Below are 23,762 nucleotides of genomic sequence, written 5' to 3'. Positions count from 1 at the left end.
TGACTCTCACTGGGATACAGTTCGTGAAGGCGCTGACTCTCACTGGGATACAGTTCCTGAAGGTGCTGACTCTCACTGGGATACAGTTACTGAAGGTGCTGACTCTCACTGGGATACAGTTCCTGAATGTGCTGATTCTCACTCGTATACAGTCCCTGAAGGTGCTGACTCTCACTGGGATACAGTTCCTGAAGGTGCTGACTCTCACTGCGGTACAGTTCCTGAAGGTGCTGACTCTCACTGGGATACAGTTACTGAAGGTGCTGACTCTCACTGGGATACAGTTCCTGAATGTGCTGATTCTCACTCGTATACAGTTCCTGAAGGTGCTGACTCTCACTGGGATACAGTTCCTGAAGGTGCTGACTCTCACTGCGGTACAGTTCCTGAAGGTGCTGACTCTCACTGGGATACAGTTCCTGAATTTGCTGATTCTCACTGGGATACAGTTCCTGAATGTGCTGGTTCTCACTCATATACAGTTCCTGAAGGTGCTGACTCTCACTGGGATACAGTTCCTGAAGGTGCTGACTCTCACTGCGGTACAGTTCCTGAAGGTGCTGACTCTCACTGGGATACAGTTCCTGAAGGTGCTGATTCTCACTGGGATACAGTTCCTGAAGGTGCTGACTCTCACTGGGATACATTTCCTGAAGGCGCTGACTCTCACTGGGATACAGTTCCTGAAGGCGCTGACTCTCACTGGGATACAGTTCCTGAAGGTGCTCACTCTCACTGGGATACAGTTCCTGAAGGTGCTGACTCTCACTGGGATACAGTTCCTGAAGGTGCTGATTCTCACTGGGATACAGTTCCGGAAGGTGCTGACTCTCACTGGGATACAGTTCCTGAAGGTGCTGACTCTGCTGGGATACAGCTCCTGAAGGCGCTGACTCTCACTGGGATACAGTTCCTGAAAGTGCTGACTCTGCTGGGATACAGTTCCTGAAGGCGCTGACTCTCACTGGGAGACAGTTCCTGAAGGTGCTCACTCTCACTGGGATACAGTTCCTGAAGGTGCTGACTCTCACTGGGGGACAGTTCCTAAAGGTGCCGACTCTCACTGGGATACAGTTCCTGAAGGCGCTGACTCTCACTGGGATACAGTTCCTGAAGGTGCTCACTCTCACTGGGATACAGTTCCTGAAGGTGCTGACTCTCACTGGGGGATAGTTCCTGAAGGTGCTGACTCTCACTAGGGGACAGTTCCTAAAGGTGCTGACTCTCACTGGGGTACAGTTCCTGAAGGTGCTGACTCTCACTGGGGTACAGTTCCTGAAGGTGCTGACTCTCACTAGGATACAGATCCTGATAGTGCTGACTCTCACTGGGATACAGTTCCTGAAGGTGCTGACTCTCACTGGGATACAGTTCCTGAAGGTGCTGACTCTCACTGCGATACAGTTCCTGAAGGTGCTGACTCTCACTGGGATACAGTTCCTGAATTTGCTGATTCTCACTGGGATACAGTTCCTGAAGGTGCTGACTCTCACTGGGATACAGTTCCTGAAGGTGCTGACTCTCACTGGGATACAGTTCGTGAAGGCGCTGCCTCTCATTGGGATACAGTTCCTGAAGGTGCTGACTCTCACTGGGATACAGCTCCTGAAGGTGCTGACTCTCACTGGGATACAGTTCCTGAAGGTGCTGATTCTCACTGGCATACAGTTCCGGAAGGTGCTGACTCTCACTGGGATACAGTTCCTGAAGGTGCTGACTCTGCTGGGATACAGCTCCTGAAGGCGCTGACACTCACTGGGATACAGTTCCTGAAAGTGCTGACTCTGCTGGGATACAGTTCCTCAAGGTGCTCACTCTCACTGGGATACAGTTCCTGAAGGTGCTGACTCTCACTGGGGGACAGTTCCGGAAGGTGCTGACTCTCACTGGGATACAGTTCGTGAAGGCGCTGACTCTAACTGGGATACAGTTCCTGAAGGTGCTGACTCTCACTGGGATACAGTTACTGAAGGTGCTGACTCTCACTGGGATACAGTTCCTGAATGTGCTGATTCTCACTCGTATACAGTTCCTGAAGGTGCTGACTCTCACTGGGATACAGTTCCTGAAGGTGCTGACTCTCACTGCGGTACAGTTCCTGAAGGTGCTGACTCTCACTGGGATACAGTTCCTGAAGGTGCTGATTCTCACTGGGATACAGTTCCTGAAGGTGCTGACTCTCACTGGGATACATTTCCTGAAGGCGCTGACTCTCACTGGGATACAGTTCCTGAAGGCGCTGACTCTCACTGGGATACAGTTCCTGAAGGTGCTCACTCTCACTGGGATACAGTTCCTGAAGGTGCTGATTCTCACTGGGATACAGTTCCTGAAGGTGCTGACTCTCACTGGGATACAATTCCTGAAGGTGCTGATTCTCACTGGGATACAGTTCCGGAAGGTGCTCACTCTCACTGGGATACAGTTCCTGAAGGTGCTGACTCTCACTGGGATACAGTTCCTGAAGGTGCTGACTCTCACTGGGATACAGTTCGTGAAGGCGCTGACTCTCACTGGGATACAGTTCCTGAAGGTGCTGACTCTCACTGGGATACAGCTCCTGAAGGTGCTGACTCTCACTGGGATACAGTTCCTGAAGGTGCTGATTCTCACTGGCATTCAGTTCCGGAAGGTGCTGACCCTCACTGGGATACAGTTCCTGAAGGTGCTGACTCTGCTGGGATACAGCTCCTGAAGGCGCTGACACTCACTGGGATACAGTTCCTGAAAGTGCTGACTCTGCTGGGATACAGTTCCTGAAGGTGCTCACTCTCACTGGGATACAGATCCTGAAGGTGCTGACTCTCACTGGGGGACAGTTCCTAAAGGTGCTGACTCTCACTGGGATACAGTTCCTGAAGGTGCTGACTCTGCTGGGATACAGTTCCTGAAGGCGCTGACTCTCACTGGGATACAGTTCCTGAAGGTGCTCACTCTCACTGGGATACAGTTCCTGAAGGTGCTGACTCTCACTGGGGGACAGTTCCTGAAGGTGCTGACTCTCACTGGGATACAGTTCCTGAAGGTGCTGATTCTCACTGGGATACAGTTCCTGAAGGTGCTGACTCTCACTGGGATACAATTCCTGAAGGTGCTGATTCTCACTGGGATACAGTTCCGGAAGTTGCTGACTCTCACTGGGATTCAGTTCCTGAAGGCGCTGACTCTCACTGGGATACAGTTCCTGAAGGTGCTCACTCTCACTGGGATACAGTTCCTGAAGGTGCTGACTCTCACTGGGATACAGTTCCTGAAGGTGCTGATTCTCACTGGGATACAGTTCCGGAAGGTGCTGACTCTCACTGGGATACAGTTCCTGAAGGTGCTGACTCTGCTGGGTTACAGCTCCTGAAGGTGCTGACTCTGCTGGGTTACAGCTCCTGAAGGCGCTGACTCTCACTGGGATACAGTTCCTGAAAGTGCTGACTCTGCTGGGATACAGTTCCTGAAGGCGCTGACTCTCACTGGGAGACAGTTCCTGAAGGTGCTCACTCTCACTGGGATACAGTTCCTGAAGGTGCTGACTCTCACTGGGGGACAGTTCCTAAAGGTGCTGACTCTCACTGGGATACAGTTCCTGAAGGCGCTGACTCTCACTGGGATACAGTTCCTGAAGGTGCTCACTCTCACTGGGGGATAGTTCCTGAAGGTGCTGACTCTCACTAGGGGACAGTTCCTAAAGGTGCTGACTCTCAGTGGCATACAGATCCTGAAGGTGCTGACTCTCACTGGGGTACAGTTCCTGAAGGTGCTGACTCTCACTGGGGTACAGTTCCTGAAGGTGCTGACTCTCACTGGGATACAGATCCTGATGGTGCTGACTCTCACTGGGATACAGTTCCTGAAGGTGCTGACTCTCACTGGGGGACAGTTCCTGAAGGTGCTGACTCTCACTGGGATACAGATACTGAAGGTGCTGACTCTCACTGGGATACAGTTCCTGAATGTGCTGATTCTCACTGGTATACAGTTCCTGAAGGTGCTGACTCTCACTGGGATACAGTTCCTGAAGGTGCTGACTCTCACTGCGATACAGTTCCAGAAGGTGCTGACTCTCACTGGGATACAGTTCCTGAATTTGCTGATTCTCACTGGGATACAGTTCCTGAAGGTGCTGACTCTCACTGGGATACAGTTCCTGAAGGTGCTGACTCTCACTGGGATACAGATCCTGAAGGTGCTGACTATCACTGGGATACATTTCCTGAAGGCGCTGACTCTCACTGGGATACAGTTCCTGAAGGCGCTGACTCTCACTGGGATACAGTTCCTGAAGGTGCTCACTCTCACTGGTATACAGTTCCTGAAGGTGCTGATTCTCACTGGGATACAGTTCCTGAAGGTGCTGACTCTCACTGGGATACAATTCCTGAAGGTGCTGATTCTCACTGGGATACAGTTCCGGAAGGTGCTCACTCTCACTGGGATACAGTTCCTGAAGGTGCTGACTCTCACTGGGATACAGTTCCTGAAGGTGCTGACTCTCACTGGGATACAGTTCGTGAAGGCGCTGACTCTCACTGGGATACAGTTCCTGAAGGTGCTGACTCTCACTGGGATACAGCTCCTGAAGGTGCTGACTCTCACTGGGATACAGTTCCTGAAGGTGCTGATTCTCACTGGCATTCAGTTCCGGAAGGTGCTGACCCTCACTGGGATACAGTTCCTGAAGGTGCTGACTCTGCTGGGATACAGCTCCTGAAGGCGCTGACACTCACTGGGATACAGTTCCTGAAAGTGCTGACTCTGCTGGGATACAGTTCCTGAAGGTGCTGACTCTCACTGGGATACAGATCCTGAAGGTGCTGACTCTCACTGGGGGACAGTTCCTGAAGGCGCTGACTCTCACTGGGATACAGTTCCTGAAGGTGCTCACTCTCACTGGGATACAGTTCCTGATGGTGCTGACTCTCACTGGGGGACAGTTCCTGAAGGTGCTGACTCTCACTGGGATACAGTTCCTGAAGGTGCTGATTCTCACTGGGATACAGTTCCTGAAGGTGCTGACTGTCACTGGGATACAATTCCTGAAGTGCTGATTCTCACTGGGATACAATTCCGGAAGTTGCTGACTCTCACTGGGATACAGTTCCTGAAGGTGCTGACTCTCACTGGGATACAGTTCCTGAAGGCGCTGACTCTCACTGGGATACAGTTCCTGAAGGTGCTCACTCTCACTGGGATGCAGTTCCTGAAGGTGCTGACTCTCACTGGGATACAGTTCCTGAAGGTGCTGATTCTCACTGGGATACAGTTCCGGAAGGTGCTGACTCTCACTGGGATACAGTTCCTGAAGGTGCTGACTCTGCTGGGATACAGCTCCTGAAGGCGCTGACTCTCACTGGGATACAGTTCCTGAAAGTGCTGACTCTGCTGGGATACAGTTCCTGAAGGCGCTGACTCTCACTGGGAGACAGTTCCTGAAGGTGCTCACTCTCACTGGGATACAGTTCCTGAAGGTGCTGACTCTCACTGGGGGACAGTTCCTAAAGGTGCTGACTCTCACTGGGATACAGTTCCTGAAGGCGCTGACTCTCACTGGGATACAGTTCCTGAAGGTGCTCACTCTCACTGGGGAAACTTCCTGAAGGTGCTGACTTTCACTGGGGGACAGTTCCTAAAGGTGCTGACTCTCACTGGGATACAGTTCCTGAAGGTGCTGACTCTCACTGGGATACAGTTCCTGAAGGTGCTGACTCTCACTGGGGTACAGTTCCTGAAGGTGCTGACTCTCAGTGGCATACAGATCCTGAAGGTGCTGACTCTCACTGGGGTACAGTTCCTGAAGGTGCTGACTCTCACTGGGGTACAGTTCCTGAAGGTGCTGACTCTCACTGGGATACAGATCCTGATGGTGCTGACTCTCACTGGGATACAGTTCCTGAAGGTGCTGACTCTCACTGGGATATAGTTCCTGAAGGTGCTGACTCTCACTGGGATACAGATCCTGAAGGTGCTGACTCTCACTGGGATACAGATCCTGAAGGTGCTGACTCTCACTGGGGGACAGTTCCTGAAGGCGCTGACTCTCACTGGGATACAGATCCTGAAGGTGCTCACTCTCACTGGGATACAGTTCCTGAAGGTGCTGACTCTCACTGGGGGACAGTTCCTGAAGGTGCTGACTCTCACTGGGATACAGTTCCTGAAGGTGCTGATTCTCACTGGGATACAGTTCCTGAAGGTGCTGACTGTCACTGGGATACAATTCCTGAAGGTGCTGATTCTCACTGGGATACAGTTCCGGAAATTGCTGACTCTCACTGGGATACAGTTCCTGAAGGTGCTGACTCTCACTGGGATACAGTTCCTGAAGGCGCTGACTCTCACTGGGATACAGTTCCTGAAGGTGCTCACTCTCACTGGGATGCAGTTCCTGAAGGTGCTGACTCTCACTGGGATACAGTTCCTGAAGGTGCTCACTCTCACTGGGATGCAGTTCCGGAAGGTGCTGACTCTCACTGGGATACAGTTCCTGAAGGTACTGACTCTGCTGGGATACAGCTCCTGAAGGCGCTGACTCTCACTGGGATACAGTTCCTGAAAGTGCTGACTCTGCTGGGATACAGTTCCTGAAGGCGCTGACTCTCACTGGGAGACAGTTCCTGAAGGTGCTCACTCTCACTGGGATACAGTTCCTGAAGGTGCTGACTCTCACTGGGGGACAGTTCCTAAAGGTGCTGACTCTCACTGGGATACAGTTCCTGAAGGCGCTGACTCTCACTGGGATACAGTTCCTGAAGGTGCTCACTCTCACTGGGGAAACTTCCTGAAGGTGCTGACTCTCACTGGGGGACAGTTCCTAAAGGTGCTGACTCTCACTGGGATACAGTTCCTGAAGGTGCTGACTCTCACTGGGGTACAGTTCCTGAAGGTGCTGACTCTCAGTGGCATACAGATCCTGAAGGTGCTGACTCTCACTGGGGTACAGTTCCTGAAGGTGCTGACTCTCACTGGGGTACAGTTCCTGAAGGTGCTGACTCTCACTGGGATACAGATCCTGATGGTGCTGACTCTCACTGGGATACAGTTCCTGAAGGTGCTGACTCTCACTGGGATACAGTTCCTGAAGGTGCTGACTCTCACTGGGATACAGATCCTGAAGGTGCTGACTCTCACTGGGATACAGATACTGAAGGTGCTGACTCTCACTGGGATACAGTTCCTGAATGTGCTGATTCTCACTGGTATACAGTTCCTGAAGGTGCTGACTCTCACTGGGATACAGTTCCTGAAGGTGCTGACTCTCACTGGGATACAGTTCCTGTATTTGCTGATTCTCACTGGGATACAGTTCCTGAAGGTGCTGACTCTCACTGGGATACAGTTCCTGAAGGTGCTGACTCTCACTGGGATACAGCTCCTGAAAGTGCTGACTCTCACTGGGATACAGTTCCTGAAGGTGCTGATTCTCACTGGCATACAGTTCCGGAAGGTGCTGACTCTCACTGGGATACAGTTCCTGAAGGTGCTGACTCTGCTGGGATACAGCTCCTGAAGGCGCCGACACTCACTGGGATACAGTTCCTGAAAGTGCTGACTCTGCTGGGATACAGTTCCTGAAGGTGCTCACTCTCACTGGGATACAGTTCCTGAAGGTGCTGACTCTCACTGGGGGACAGTTCCTGAAGGTGCTGACTCTCACTGGGATACAGTTCCTGAAGGTGCTGACTCTGCTGGGATACAGTTCCTGAAGGCGCTGACTCTCACTGGGATACAGTTCCTGAAGGTGCTCACTCTCACTGGGATACAGTTCCTGAAGGTGCTGACTCTCACTGGGATACAGTTCCTGAAGGTGCTGACTCTCACTGGGGGACAGTTCCTGAAGGTGCTGACTCTCAGTGGGATACAGATCCTGAAGGTGCTGACTCTCACTGGGGTACAGTTCCTGAAGGTGCTGACTCTGCTGGGATACAGTTCCTGAAGGCGCTGACTCTCACTGGGATACAGTTCCTGAAGGTGCTCACTCTCACTGGGATACAGTTCCTGAAGGTGCTGACTCTCACTGGGGGACAGTTCCTGAATGTGCTGACTCTCACTGGGGGACAGTTCCTAAAGGTGCTGACTCTCAATGGGGTACAGTTCCTGAAGGTGCTGACTCTCAGTGGGATACAGATCCTGAAGGTGCTGACTCTCACTGGCATACAGTTCCGGAAGGTGCTGACCCTCACTGGGATACAGTTCCTGAAGGTGCTGACTCTGCTGGGATACAGCTCCTGAAGGCGCAGACACTTACTGGGATACAGTTCCTGAAAGTGCTGACTCTGCTGGGATACAGTTCCTGAAGGTGCTCACTCTCACTGGGATACAGATCCTGAAGGTGCTGACTCTCACTGGGGGACAGTTCTTAAAGGTGCTGTCTCTCACTGGGATACAGTTCCAGAAGGTGCTGACTCTGCTGGGATACAGTTCCTGAAGGCGCTGACTCTCACTGGGATACAGTTCCTGAAGGTGCACACTCTCACTGGGATACAGTTCCTGAAGGTGCTGATTCTCACTGGGATACAGTTCCTGAAGGTGCTGACTCTCACTGGGATACAATTCCTGAAGGTGCTGATTCTCACTGGGATACAGTTCCGGAAGATGCTGACTCTCACTGGGATACAGTTCCTGAAGGCGCCGACTCTCACTGGGATACAGTTCCTGAAGGTGCTCACTCTCACTGGGATTCAGTTCCTGAAGGTGCTGACTCTCACTGGGGGACAGTTCCTAAAGGTGCTGACTCTCACTGGGATACAGTTCCTGAAGGTGCTGACTCTGCTGGGATACAGTTCCTGAAGGCGCTGACTCTCACTGGGATACAGTTCCTGAAGGTGCTGACTCTCACTGGGATACAGTTCCTGAAGGTGCTGACTCTCACTGGGGGACAGTTCCTGAAGGTGCTGACTCTCACTGGGGGACAGTTCCGAAAGGTGCTGACTCTCACTGGGGTACAGTTCCTGAAGGTGCTGACTCTCAGTGGGATACAGATCCTGAAGGTGCTGACTCTAACTGGGGTACAGTTCCTGAAGGTGCTGACTCTCACTGGGGTTCAGTTCCTGAAGGTGCTCACTCTCACTGGGATACAATTCCTGAAGGTGCTGATTCTCACTGGGATACAGTTCCGGAAGGTACTGACTCTCACTGGGATACAGTTCCTGAAGGTGCTGACTCTCACTGGGATACAGTTCCTGAAGGCGCTGACTCTCACTGGGATACAGTTCCTGAAGGTGCTGACTCTCACTGGGATACAGTTCGTGAAGGCGCTGACTCTCACTGGGATACAGTTCCTGAAGGTGCTGACTCTCACTGGGATACAGTTACTGAAGGTGCTGACTCTCACTGGGATACAGTTCCTGAATGTGCTGATTCTCACTCGTATACAGTTCCTGAAGGTGCTGACTCTCACTGGGATACAGTTCCTGAAGGTGCTGACTCTCACTGCGGTACAGTTCCTGAAGGTGCTGACTCTCACTGGGATACAGTTCCTGAAGGTGCTGACTCTCACTGGGATACATTTCCTGAAGGCGCTGACTCTCACTGGGATACATTTCCTGAAGGCGCTGACTCTCACTGGGATACAGTTCCTGAAGGTGCTCACTCTCACTGGGATACAGTTCCTGAAGGTGCTGATTCTCACTGGGATACAGTTCCTGAAGGTGCTGACTCTCACTGGGATACAATTCCTGAAGGTGCTGATTCTCACTGGGATACAGTTCCGGAAGGTGCTCACTCTCACTGGGATACAGTTCCTGAAGGTGCTGACTCTCACTGGGATACAGTTCCTGAAGGTGCTGACTCTCACTGGGATACAGTTCGTGAAGGCGCTGACTCTCACTGGGATACAATTCCTGAGGGTGCTGACTCTCACTGGGATACAGCTCCTGAAGGTGCTGACTCTCACTGGGATACAGTTCCTGAAGGTGCTGATTCTCACTGGCATACAGTTCCGGAAGGTGCTGACCCTCACTGGGATACAGTTCCTGAAGGTGCTGACTCTGCTGGGATACAGTTCCTGATGGTGCTCACTCTCACTGGGATACAGATCCTGAAGGTGCTGACTCTCACTGGGGGACAGTTCCAAAAGGTGCTGACTCTCACTGGGATACAGTTCCTGAAGGTGCTGACTCTGCTGGGATACAGTTCCTGAAGGCGCTGACTCTCACTGGGGGACAGTTCCTAAAGGTGCTGACTCTCACTGGGATACAGTTCCTGAAGGCGCTGACTCTCACTGGGATACAGTTCCTGAAGGTGCTCACTCTCACTGGGGAAACTTCCTGAAGGTGCTGACTCTCACTGGGGGACAGTTCCAAAAGGTGCTGACTCTCACTGGGATACAGTTCCTGAAGGTGCTGACTCTCACTGGGATACAGTTCCTGAAGGTGCTGACTCTCACTGGGGTACAGTTCCTGAAGGTGCTGACTCTCAGTGGCATACAGATCCTGAAGGTGCTGACTCTCACTGGGGTACAGTTCCTGAAGGTGCTGACTCTCACTGGGGTACAGTTCCTGAAGGTGCTGACTCTCACTGGGATACAGATCCTGATGGTGCTGACTCTCACTGGGATACAGTTCCTGAAGGTGCTGACTCTCACTGGGATACAGTTCCTGAAGGTGCTGACTCTCACTGGGATACAGATCCTGAAGGTGCTGACTCTCACTGGGATACAGATACTGAAGGTGCTGACTCTCACTGGGATACAGTTCCTGAATGTGCTGATTCTCACTGGTATACAGTTCCTGAAGGTGCTGACTCTCACTGGGATACAGTTCCTGAAGGTGCTGACTCTCACTGGGATACAGTTCCTGAATTTGCTGATTCTCACTGGGATACAGTTCCTGAAGGTGCTGACTCTCACTGGGATACAGTTCCTGAAGGTGCTGACTCTCACTGGGATACAGCTCCTGAAGGTGCTTACTCTCACTGGGATACAGTTCCTGAAGGTGCTGATTCTCACTGGCATGCAGTTCCGGAAGGTGCTGACTCTCACTGGGATACAGTTCCTGAAGGTGCTGACTCTGCTGGGATACAGCTCCTGAAGGCGCTGACACTCACTGGGATACAGTTCCTGAAAGTGCTGACTCTGCTGGGATACAGTTCCTGAAGGTGCTCACTCTCACTGGGATACAGTTCCTGAAGGTGCTGACTCTCACTGGGGGACAGTTCCTGAAGGTGCTGACTCTCACTGGGTTACAGTTCCTGAAGGTGCTGACTCTGCTGGGATACGGTTCCTGAAGGCGCTGACTCTCACTGGGATACAGTTCCTGAAGGTGCTCACTCTCACTGGGATACAGTTCCTGAAGGTGCTGACTCTCACTGGGGGACAGTTCCTGAAGGTGCTGACTCTCACTGGGGGACAGTTCCTAAAGGTGCTGACACTCACTGGGGGACAGTTCCTGAAGGTGCTGACTCTCAGTGGGATACAGATCCTGAAGGTGCTGACTCTCACTGGGGTACAGTTCCTGAAGGTGCTGACTCTGCTGGGATACAGTTCCTGAAGGCGCTGACTCTCACTGGGATACAGTTCCTGAAGGTGCTCACTCTCACTGGGATACAGTTCCTGAAGGTGCTGACTCTCACTGGGGGACAGTTCCTGAATGTGCTGACTCTCACTGGGGGACAGTTCCTAAAGGTGCTGACTCTCAATGGGGTACAGTTCCTGAAGGTGCTGACTCTCAGTGGGATACAGATCCTGAAGGTGCTGACTCTCACTGGCATACAGTTCCGGAAGGTGCTGACCCTCACTGGGATACAGTTCCTGAAGGTGCTGACTCTGCTGGGATACAGCTCCTGAAGGCGCAGACACTCACTGGGATACAGTTCCTGAAAGTGCTGACTCTGCTGGGATACAGTTCCTGAAGGTGCTCACTCTCACTGGGATACAGATCCTGAAGGTGCTGACTCTCACTGGGGGACAGTTCTTAAAGGTGCTGACTCTCACTGGGATACAGTTCCAGAAGGTGCTGACTCTGCTGGGATACAGTTCCTGAAGGCGCTGACTCTCACTGGGATACAGTTCCTGAAGGTGCTCACTCTCACTGGGATACAGTTCCTGAAGGTGCTGATTCTCACTGGGATACAGTTCCTGAAGGTGCTGACTCTCACTGGGATACAATTCCTGAAGGTGCTGATTCTCACTGGGATACAGTTCCGGAAGTTGCTGACTCTCACTGGGATACAGTTCCTGAAGGCGCTGACTCTCACTGGGATACAGTTCCTGAAGGTGCTCACTCTCACTGGGATTCAGTTCCTGAAGGTGCTGACTCTCACTGGGGGACAGTTCCTAAAGGTGCTGACTCTCACTGGGATACAGTTCCTGAAGGTGCTGACTCTGCTGGGATACAGTTCCTGAAGGCGCTGACTCTCACTGGGATACAGTTCCTGAAGGTGCTGACTCTCACTGGGATACAGTTCCTGAAGGTGCTGACTCTCACTGGGGGACAGTTCCTGAAGGTGCTGACTCTCACTGGGGGACAGTTCCGAAAGGTGCTGACTCTCACTGGGGTACAGTTCCTGAAGGTGCTGACTCTCAGTGGGATACAGATCCTGAAGGTGCTGACTCTAACTGGGGTACAGTTCCTGAAGGTGCTGACTCTCACTGGGGTTCAGTTCCTGAAGGTGCTGACTCTCACTGGGATACAGATCCTGAAGGTGCTGACTCTCACTGGGATACAGTTCCTGAAGGTGCTGACTCCCACTGGGATACAGTTCCTGAAGGTGCTGACTCTCACTGGGGTACAGTTCCTGAAGGTGCTGACTCTCACTGGGGTACAGTTCCTGAAGGTGCTGACTCTCACTGGGATACAGTTCCTGAAGGTGCTGACTCTCACTGGGATACAATTCCTGAAGGTGCTGATTCTCACTGGGATACAGTTCCGGAAGGTACTGACTCTCACTGGGATACAGTTCCTGAAGGTGCTGACTCTCACTGGGATACAGTTCCTGAAGGCGCTGACTCTCACTGGGATACAGTTCCTGAAGGTGCTGACTCTCACTGGGATACAGTTCGTGAAGGCGCTGACTCTCACTGGGATACAGTTCCTGAAGGTGCTGACTCTCACTGGGATACAGTTACTGAAGGTGCTGACTCTCACTGGGATACAGTTCCTGAATGTGCTGATTCTCACTCGTATACAGTTCCTGAAGGTGCTGACTCTCACTGGGATACAGTTCCTGAAGGTGCTGACTCTCACTGCGGTACAGTTCCTGAAGGTGCTGACTCTCACTGGGATACAGTTCCTGAAGGTGCTGACTCTCACTGGGATACATTTCCTGAAGGCGCTGACTCTCACTGGGATACAGTTCCTGAAGGCGCTGACTCTCACTGGGATACAGTTCCTGAAGGTGCTCACTCTCACTGGGATACAGTTCCTGAAGGTGCTGATTCTCACTGGGATACAGTTCCTGAAGGTGCTGACTCTCACTGGGATACAATTCCTGAAGGTGCTGATTCTCACTGGGATACAGTTCCGGAAGGTGCTCACTCTCACTGGGATACAGTTCCTGAAGGTGCTGACTCTCACTGGGATACAGTTCCTGAAGGTGCTGACTCTCACTGGGATACAGTTCGTGAAGGCGCTGACTCTCACTGGGATACAATTCCTGAAGGTGCTGACTCTCACTGGGATACAGCTCCTGAAGGTGCTGACTCTCACTGGGATACAGTTCCTGAAGGTGCTGATTCTCACTGGCATACAGTTCCGGAAGGTGCTGACCCTCACTGGGATACAGTTCCTGAAGGTGCTGACTCTGCTGGGGTACAGCTCCTGAAGGCGCTGACACTCACTGGGATACAGTTCCTGAAAGTGCTGACTCTGCTGGGATACAGTTCCTGATGGTGCTCACTCTCACTGGGATACAGATCCTGAAGGTGCTGACTCTCACTGGGGGACAGTTCCAAAAGGTGCTGACTCTCACTGGGATACAGTTCCTGAAGGTGCTGACTCTGCTGGGATACAGTTCCTGAAGGCGCTGACTCTCACTGGGATACAGTTCCTGAAGGTGCTCACTCTCACTGGGATACAGTTCCTGAAGGTGCTGACTCTCACTGGGGGACAGTTCCTGAAGGTGCTGACTCTCACTGGGATACAGTTCCTGAAGGTGCTGATTCTCACTGGGATACAGTTCCTGAAGGTGCTGACTCTCACTGGGATACAATTCCTGAAGGTGCTGATTCTCACTGGGATACAGTTCCGGAGGTTGCTGACTCTCACTGGGATACAGTTCCTGAAGGCGCTGACTCTCACTGGGATACAGTTCCTGAAGGTGCTCACTCTCACTGGGATTCAGTTCCTGAAGGTGCTGACTCTCACTGGGGGACAGTTCCTAAAGGTGCTGACTCTCACTGGGATACAGTTCCTGAAGGTGCTGACTCTGCTGGGATACAGTTCCTGAAGGCGCTGACTCTCACTGGGATACAGTTCCTGAAGGTGCTGACTCTCACTGGGATACAGTTCCTGAAGGTGCTCACTCTCACTGGGGTACAGTTCCTGAAGGTGCTGACTCTCACTGGGATACAGTTCCTGAAGGTGCTGACTCTCACTGGGATACAATTCCTGAAGGTGCTGATTCTCACTGGGATACAGTTCCGGAAGGTACTGACTCTCACTGGGGGACAGTTCCTAAAGGTGCTGACTCTCACTGGGATACAGTTCCTGAAGGTGCTGACTCTGCTGGGATACAGTTCCTGAAGGCGCTGACTCTCACTGGGATACAGTTCCTGAAGGTGCTGACTCTCACTGGGATACAGTTCCTGAAGGTGCTGACTCTCACTGGGGGACAGTTCCTGAAGGTGCTGACTCTCACTGGGGGACAGTTCCGAAAGGTGCTGACTCTCACTGGGGTACAGTTCCTGAAGGTGCTGACTCTCAGTGGTATACAGATCCTGAAGGTGCTGACTCTAACTGGGGTACAGTTCCTGAAGGTGCTGACTCTCACTGGGGTTCAGTTCCTGAAGGTGCTGACTCTCACTGGGATACAGATCCTGAAGGTGCTGACTCTCACTGGGATACAGTTCCTGAAGGTGCTGACTCCCACTGGGATACAGTTCCTGAAGGTGCTGACTCTCACTGGGGTACAGTTCCTGAAGGTGCTGACTCTCACTGGGGTACAGTTCCTGAAGGTGCTGACTCTCACTGGGATACAGTTCCTGAAGGTGCTGACTCTCACTGGGATACAATTCCTGAAGGTGCTGATTCTCACTGGGATACAGTTCCGGAAGGTACTGACTCTCACTGGGATACAGTTCCTGAAGGTGCTGACTCTCACTGGGATACAGTTCCTGAAGGCGCTGACTCTCACTGGGATACAGTTCCTGAAGGTGCTGACTCTCACTGGGATACAGTTCGTGAAGGCGCTGACTCTCACTGGGATACAGTTCCTGAAGGTGCTGACTCTCACTGGGATACAGTTACTGAAGGTGCTGACTCTCACTGGGATACAGTTCCTGAATGTGCTGATTCTCACTCGTATACAGTTCCTGAAGGTGCTGACACTCACTGGGATACAGTTCCTGAAGGTGCTGACTCTCACTGCGGTACAGTTCCTGAAGGTGCTGACTCTCACTGGGATACAGTTCCTGAAGGTGCTGATTCTCACTGGGATACAGTTCCTGAAGGTGCTGACTCTCACTGGGGTACAGTTCCTGAAGGTGCTGACTCTCACTGGGGTACAGTTCCTGAAGGTGCTGACTCTCACTGGGATACAGTTCCTGAAGGCGCTGACTCTCACTGGGATACAGTTCCTGAAGGTGCTCACTCTCACTGGGATACAGTTCCTGAAGGTGCTGATTCTCACTGGGATACAGTTCCTGAAGGTGCTGACTCTCACTGGGATACAATTCCTGAAGGTGCTGATTCTCACTGGGATACAGTTCCGGAAGGTGCTCACTCTCACTGGGATACAGTTCCTGAAGGTGCTGACTCTCACTGGGATACAGTTCCTGAAGGTGCTGACTCTCACTGGGATACAGCTCCTGAAGGTGCTGACTCTCACTGGGATACAGTTCCTGAAGGTGCTGATTCTCACTGGCATACAGTTCCGGAAGGTGCTGACCCTCACTGGGATACAGTTCCTGAAGGTGCTGACTCTGCTGGGATACAGCTCCTGAAGTCGCTGACACTCACTGGGATACAGTTCCTGAAAGTGCTGACTCTGCTGGGATACAGTTCCTGAAGGTGCTCACTCTCACTGGGATACAGATCCTGAAGGTGCTGACTCTCACTGGGGGACAGTTCCAAAAGGTGCTGACTCTCACTGGGATACAGTTCCTGAAGGTGCTGACTCTGCTGGGATACAGTTCCTGAAGGCGCTGACTCTCACTGGGATACAGTTCCTGAAGGTGCTCACTCTCACTGGGATACAGTTCCTGAAGGTGCTGACTCTCACTGGGGGACAGTTCCTGAAGGTGCTGACTCTCACTGGGATACAGTTCCTGAAGGTGCTGACTCTCACTGGGATACAGATCCTGAAGGTGCTGACTCTCACTGGGATACATTTCCTGAAGGCGCTGACTCTCACTGGGATACAGTTCCTGAAGGCGCTGACTCTCACTGGGATACAGTTCCTGAAGGTGCTCACTCTCACTGGTATACAGTTCCTGAAGGTGCTGATTCTCACTGGGATACAGTTCCTGAAGGTGCTGACTCTCACTGGGATACAATTCCTGAAGGTGCTGATTCTCACTGGGATACAGTTCCGGAAGGTGCTCACTCTCACTGGGATACAGTTCCTGAAGGTGCTGACTCTCACTGGGATACAGTTCCTGAAGGTGCTGACTCTCACTGGGATACAGTTCGTGAAGGCGCTGACTCTCACTGGGATACAGTTCCTGAAGGTGCTGACTCTCACTGGGATACAGCTCCTGAAGGTGCTGACTCTCACTGGGATACAGTTCCTGAAGGTGCTGATTCTCACTGGCATTCAGTTCCGGAAGGTTCTGACCCTCACTGGGATACAGTTCCTGAAGGTGCTGACTCTGCTGGGATACAGCTCCTGAAGGCGCTGACACTCACTGGGATACAGTTCCTGAAAGTGCTGACTCTGCTGGGATACAGTTCCTGAAGGTGCTCACTCTCACTGGGATACAGATCCTGAAGGTGCTGACTCTCACTGGGGGACAGTTCCTAAAGGTGCTGACTCTCACTGGGATACAGTTCCTGAAGGTGCTGACTCTGCTGGGATACAGTTCCTGAAGGCGCTGACTCTCACTGGGATACAGTTCCTGAAGGTGCTCACTCTCACTGGGATACAGTTCCTGAAGGTGCTGACTCTCACTGGGGGACAGTTCCTGAAGGTGCTGACTCTCACTGGGATACAGTTCCTGAAGGTGCTGATTCTCACTGGGATACAGTTCCTGAAGGTGCTGACTGTCACTGGGATACAATTCCTGAAGGTGCTGATTCTCACTGGGATACAGTTCCGGAAGTTGCTGACTCTCACTGGGATACAGTTCCTGAAGGTGCTGACTCTCACTGGGATACAGTTCCTGAAGGCGCTGACTCTCACTGGGATACAGTTCCTGAAGGTGCTCACTCTCACTGGGATGCAGTTCCTGAAGGTGCTGACTCTCACTGGGATACAGTTCCTGAAGGTGCTGATTCTCACTGGGATACAGTTCCGGAAGGTGCTGACTCTCACTGGGATACAGTTCCTGAAGGTGCTGACTCTGCTGGGATACAGCTCCTGAAGGCGCTGACTCTCACTGGGATACAGTTCCTGAAAGTGCTGACTCTGCTGGGATACAGTTCCTGAAGGCGCTGACTCTCACTGGGAGACAGTTCCTGAAGGTGCTCACTCTCACTGGGATACAGTTCCTGAAGGTGCTGACTCTCACTGGGGGACAGTTCCTAAAGGTGCTGACTCTCACTGGGATACAGTTCCTGAAGGCGCTGACTCTCACTGGGATACAGTTCCTGAAGGTGCTCACTCTCACTGGGGGATAGTTCCTGAAGGTGCTGACTCTCACTGGGGGACAGTTCCTAAAGGTGCTGACTCTCACTGGGATACAGTTCCTGAAGGTGCTGACTCTCACTGGGATACAGTTCCTGAAGGTGCTGACTCTCACTGGGGTACAGTTCCTGAAGGTGCTGACTCTCAGTGGCATACAGATCCTGAAGGTGCTGACTCTCACTGGGGTACAGTTCCTGAAGGTGCTGACTCTCACTGGGGTACAGTTCCTGAAGGTGCTGACTCTCACTGGGATACAGATCCTGATGGTGCTGACTCTCACTGGGATACAGTTCCTGAAGGTGCTGACTCTCACTGGGATACAGTTCCTGAAGGTGCTGACTCTCACTGGGATACAGATCCTGAAGGTGCTGACTCTCACTGGGATACAGATACTGAAGGTGCTGACTCTCACTGGGATACAGTTCCTGAATGTGCTGATTCTCACTGGTATACAGTTCCTGAAGGTGCTGACTCTCACTGGGATACAGTTCCTGAAGGTGCTGACTCTCACTGGGATACAGTTCCTGAATTTGCTGATTCTCACTGGGATACAGTTCCTGAAGGTGCTGACTCTCACTGGGATACAGTTCCTGAAGGTGCTGACTCTCACTGGGATACAGCTCCTGAAGGTGCTGACTCTCACTGGGATACAGTTCCTGAAGGTGCTGATTCTCACTGGCATACAGTTCCGGAAGGTGCTGACTCTCACTGGGATACAGTTCCTGAAGGTGCTGACTCTGCTGGGATACAGCTCCTGAAGGCGCAGACACTCACTGGGATACAGTTCCTGAAAGTGCTGACTCTGCTGGGATACAGTTCCTGAAGGTGCTCACTCTCACTGGGATACAGTTCCTGAAGGTGCTGACTCTCACTGGGGGACAGTTCCTGAAGGTGCTGACTCTCACTGGGATACAGTTCCTGAAGGTGCTGACTCTGCTGGGATACAGTTCCTGAAGGCGCTGACTCTCACTGGGATACAGTTCCTGAAGGTGCTCACTCTCACTGGGATACAGTTCCTGAAGGTGCTGACTCTCACTGGGGGACAGTTCCTGAAGGTGCTGACTCTCACTGGGGGACAGTTCCTAAAGGTGCTGACACTCACTGGGGGACAGTTCCTGAAGGTGCTGACTCTCAGTGGGATACAGATCCTGAAGGTGCTGACTCTCACTGGGGTACAGTTCCTGAAGGTGCTGACTCTGCTGGGATACAGTTCCTGAAGGCGCTGACTCTCACTGGGATACAGTTCCTGAAGGTGCTCACTCTCACTGGGATACAGTTCCTGAAGGTGCTGACTCTCACTGGGGGACAGTTCCTGAATGTGCTGACTCTCACTGGGGGACAGTTCCTAAAGGTGCTGACTCTCAATGGGGTACAGTTCCTGAAGGTGCTGACTCTCAGTGGGATACAGATCCTGAAGGTGCTGACTCTCACTGGCATACAGTTCCGGAAGGTGCTGACCCTCACTGGGATACAGTTCCTGAAGGTGCTTACTCTGCTGGGATACAGCTCCTGAAGGCGCAGACACTCACTGGGATACAGTTCCTGAAAGTGCTGACTCTGCTGGGATACAGTTCCTGAAGGTGCTCACTCTCACTGGGATACAGATCCTGAAGGTGCTGACTCTCACTGGGGGACAGTTCTTAAAGGTGCTGACTCTCACTGGGATACAGTTCCTGAAGGTGCTGACTCTGCTGGGATACAGTTCCTGAAGGCGCTGACTCTCACTGGGATACAGTTCCTGAAGGTGCTCACTCTCACTGGGATACAGTTCCTGAAGGTGCTGATTCTCACTGGGATACAGTTCCTGAAGGTGCTGACTCTCACTGGGATACAATTCCTGAAGGTGCTGATTCTCACTGGGATACAGTTCCGGAAGCTGCTGACTCTCACTGGGATACAGTTCCTGAAGGCGCTGACTCTCACTGGGATACAGTTCCTGAAGGTGCTCACTCTCACTGGGATTCAGTTCCTGAAGGTGCTGACTCTCACTGGGGGACAGTTCCTAAAGGTGCTGACTCTCACTGGGATACAGTTCCTGAAGGTGCTGACTCTGCTGGGATACAGTTCCTGAAGGCGCTGACTCTCACTGGGATACAGTTCCTGAAGGTGCTGACTCTCACTGGGATACAGTTCCTGAAGGTGCTGACTCTCACTGGGGGACAGTTCCTGAAGGTGCTGACTCTCACTGGGGGACAGTTCCGAAAGGTGCTGACTCTCACTGGGGTACAGTTCCTGAAGGTGCTGACTCTCAGTGGGATACAGATCCTGAAGGTGCTGACTCTAACTGGGGTACAGTTCCTGAAGGTGCTGACTCTCACTGGGGTTCAGTTCCTGAAGGTGCTGACTCTCACTGGGATACAGATCCTGAAGGTGCTGACTCTCACTGGGATACAGTTCCTGAAGGTGCTGACTCCCACTGGGATACAGTTCCTGAAGGTGCTGACTCTCACTGGGGTACAGTTCCTGAAGGTGCTGACTCTCACTGGGGTACAGTTCCTGAAGGTGCTGACTCTCACTGGGATACAGTTCCTGAAGGTGCTGACTCTCACTGGGATACAATTCCTGAAGGTGCTAATTCTCACTGGGATACAGTTCCGGAAGGTACTGACTCTCACTGGGATACAGTTCCTGAAGGTGCTGACTCTCACTGGGATACAGTTCCTGAAGGCGCTGACTCTCACTGGGATACAGTTCCTGAAGGTGCTGACTCTCACTGGGATACAGTTCGTGAAGGCGCTGACTCTCACTGGGATACAGTTCCTGAAGGTGCTGACTCTCACTGGGATACAGTTACTGAAGGTGCTGACTCTCACTGGGATACAGTTCCTGAATGTTCTGATTCTCACTCGTATACAGTTCCTGAAGGTGCTGACTCTCACTGGGATACAGTTCCTGAAGGTGCTGACTCTCACTGCGGTACAGTTCCTGAAGGTGCTGACTCTCACTGGGATACAGTTCCTGAAGGTGCTGATTCTCACTGGGATACAGTTCCTGAAGGTGCTGACTCTCACTGGGATACATTTCCTGAAGGCGCTGACTCTCACTGGGATACAGTTCCTGAAGGCGCTGACTCTCACTGGGATACAGTTCCTGAAGGTGCTCACTCTCACTGGGATACAGTTCCTGAAGGTGCTGATTCTCACTGGGATACAGTTCCTGAAGGTGCTGACTCTCACTGGGATACAATTCCTGAAGGTGCTGATTCTCACTGGGATACAGTTCCGGAAGGTGCTCACTCTCACTGGGATACAGTTCCTGAAGGTGCTGACTCTCACTGGGATACAGTTCCTGAAGGTGCTGACTCTCACTGGGATACAGTTCGTGAAGGCGCTGACTCTCACTGGGATACAATTCCTGAAGGTGCTGACTCTCACTGGGATACAGCTCCTGAAGGTGCTGACTCTCACTGGGATACAGTTCCTGAAGGTGCTGATTCTCACTGGCATACAGTTCCGGAAGGTGCTGACCCTCACTGGGATACAGTTCCTGAAGGTGCTGACTCTGCTGGGGTACAGCTCCTGAAGGCGCTGACACTCACTGGGATACAGTTCCTGAAAGTGCTGACTCTGCTGGGATACAGTTCCTGATGGTGCTCACTCTCACTGGGATACAGATCCTGAAGGTGCTGACTCTCACTGGGGGACAGTTCCAAAAGGTGCTGACTCTCACTGGGATACAGTTCCTGAAGGTGCTGACTCTGCTGGGATACAGTTCCTGAAGGCGCTGACTCTCACTGGGATACAGTTCCTGAAGGTGCTCACTCTCACTGGGATACAGTTCCTGAAGGTGCTGACTCTCACTGGGGGACAGTTCCTGAAGGTGCTGACTCTCACTGGGATACAGTTCCTGAAGGTGCTGATTCTCACTGGGATACAGTTCCTGAAGGTGCTGACTCTCACTGGGATACAATTCCTGAAGGTGCTGATTCTCACTGGGATACAGTTCCGGAGGTTGCTGACTCTCACTGGGATACAGTTTCTGAAGGCGCTGACTCTCACTGGGATACAGTTCCTGAAGGTGCTCACTCTCACTGGGATTCAGTTCCTGAAGGTGCTGACTCTCACTGGGGGACAGTTCCTAAAGGTGCTGACTCTCACTGGGATACAGTTCCTGAAGGTGCTGACTCTGCTGGGATACAGTTCCTGAAGGCGCTGACTCTCACTGGGATACAGTTCCTGAAGGTGCTGACTCTCACTGGGATACAGTTCCTGAAGGTGCTGACTCTCACTGGGGGACAGTTCCTGAAGGTGCTGACTCTCACTGGGGGACAGTTCCGAAAGGTGCTGACTCTCACTGGGGTACAGTTCCTGAAGGGGCTGACTCTCAGTGGGATACAGATCCTGAAGGTGCTGACTCTAACTGGGGTACAGTTCCTGAAGGTGCTGACTCTCACTGGGGTTCAGTTCCTGAAGGTGCTGACTCTCACTGGGATACAGATCCTGAAGGTGCTGACTCTCACTGGGATACAGTTCCTGAAGGTGCTGACTCCCACTGGGATACAGTTCCTGAAGGTGCTGACTCTCACTGGGGTACAGTTCCTGAAGGTGCTGACTCTCACTGGGGTACAGTTCCTGAAGGTGCTGACTCTCACTGGGATACAGTTCCTGAAGGTGCTGACTCTCACTGGGATACAATTCCTGAAGGTGCTGATTCTCACTGGGATACAGTTCCGGAAGGTACTGACTCTCACTGGGGGACAGTTCCTAAAGGTGCTGACTCTCACTGGGATACAGTTCCTGAAGGTGCTGACTCTGCTGGGATACAGTTCCTGAAGGCGCTGACTCTCACTGGGATACAGTTCCTGAAGGTGCTGACTCTCACTGGGATACAGTTCCTGAAGGTGCTGACTCTCACTGGGGGACAGTTCCTGAAGGTGCTGACTCTCACTGGGGGACAGTTCCGAAAGGTGCTGACTCTCACTGGGGTACAGTTCCTGAAGGTGCTGACTCTCAGTGGGATACAGATCCTGAAGGTGCTGACTCTAACTGGGGTACAGTTCCTGAAGGCGCTGACTCTCACTGGGGTTCAGTTCCTGAAGGTGCTGACTCTCACTGGGATACAGATCCTGAAGGTGCAGACTCTCACTGGGATACAGTTCCTGAAGGTGCTGACTCCCACTGGGATACAGTTCCTGAAGGTGCTGACTCTCACTGGGGTACAGTTCCTGAAGGTGCTGACTCTCACTGGGGTACAGTTCCTGAAGGTGCTGACTCTCACTGGGATACAGTTCCTGAAGGTGCTGACTCTCACTGGGATACAATTCCTGAAGGTGCTGATTCTCACTGGGATACAGTTCCGGAAGGTACTGACTCTCACTGGGATACAGTTCCTGAAGGTGCTGACTCTCACTGGGATACAGTTCCTGAAGGCGCTGACTCTCACTGGGATACAGTTCCTGAAGGTGCTGACTCTCACTGGGATACAGTTCGTGAAGGCGCTGACTCTCACTGGGATACAGTTCCTGAAGGTGCTGACTCTCACTGGGATACAGTGACTGAAGGTGCTGACTCTCACTGGGATACAGTTCCTGAATGTGCTGATTCTCACTCGTATACAGTTCCTGAAGGTGCTGACACTCACTGGGATACAGTTCCTGAAGGTGCTGACTCTCACTGCGGTACAGTTCCTGAAGGTGCTGACACTCACTGGGATACAGTTCCTGAAGGTGCTGACTCTCACTGGGGGACAGTTCCTGAAGGTGCTGACTCTCACTGGGATACAGTTCCTGAAGGTGCTGATTCTCACTGGGATACAGTTCCTGAAGGTGCTGATTCTCACTGGGATACAATTCCTGAAGGTGCTGATTCTCACTGGGATACAGTTCCGGAAGGTGC

Source organism: Mustelus asterias, chromosome 24 (assembly GCF_964213995.1).
Source record: "Mustelus asterias chromosome 24, sMusAst1.hap1.1, whole genome shotgun sequence".
Lineage (NCBI taxonomy): Eukaryota > Metazoa > Chordata > Chondrichthyes > Carcharhiniformes > Triakidae > Mustelus > Mustelus asterias.
Note: the sequence above shows the minus strand (reverse complement) of the source record.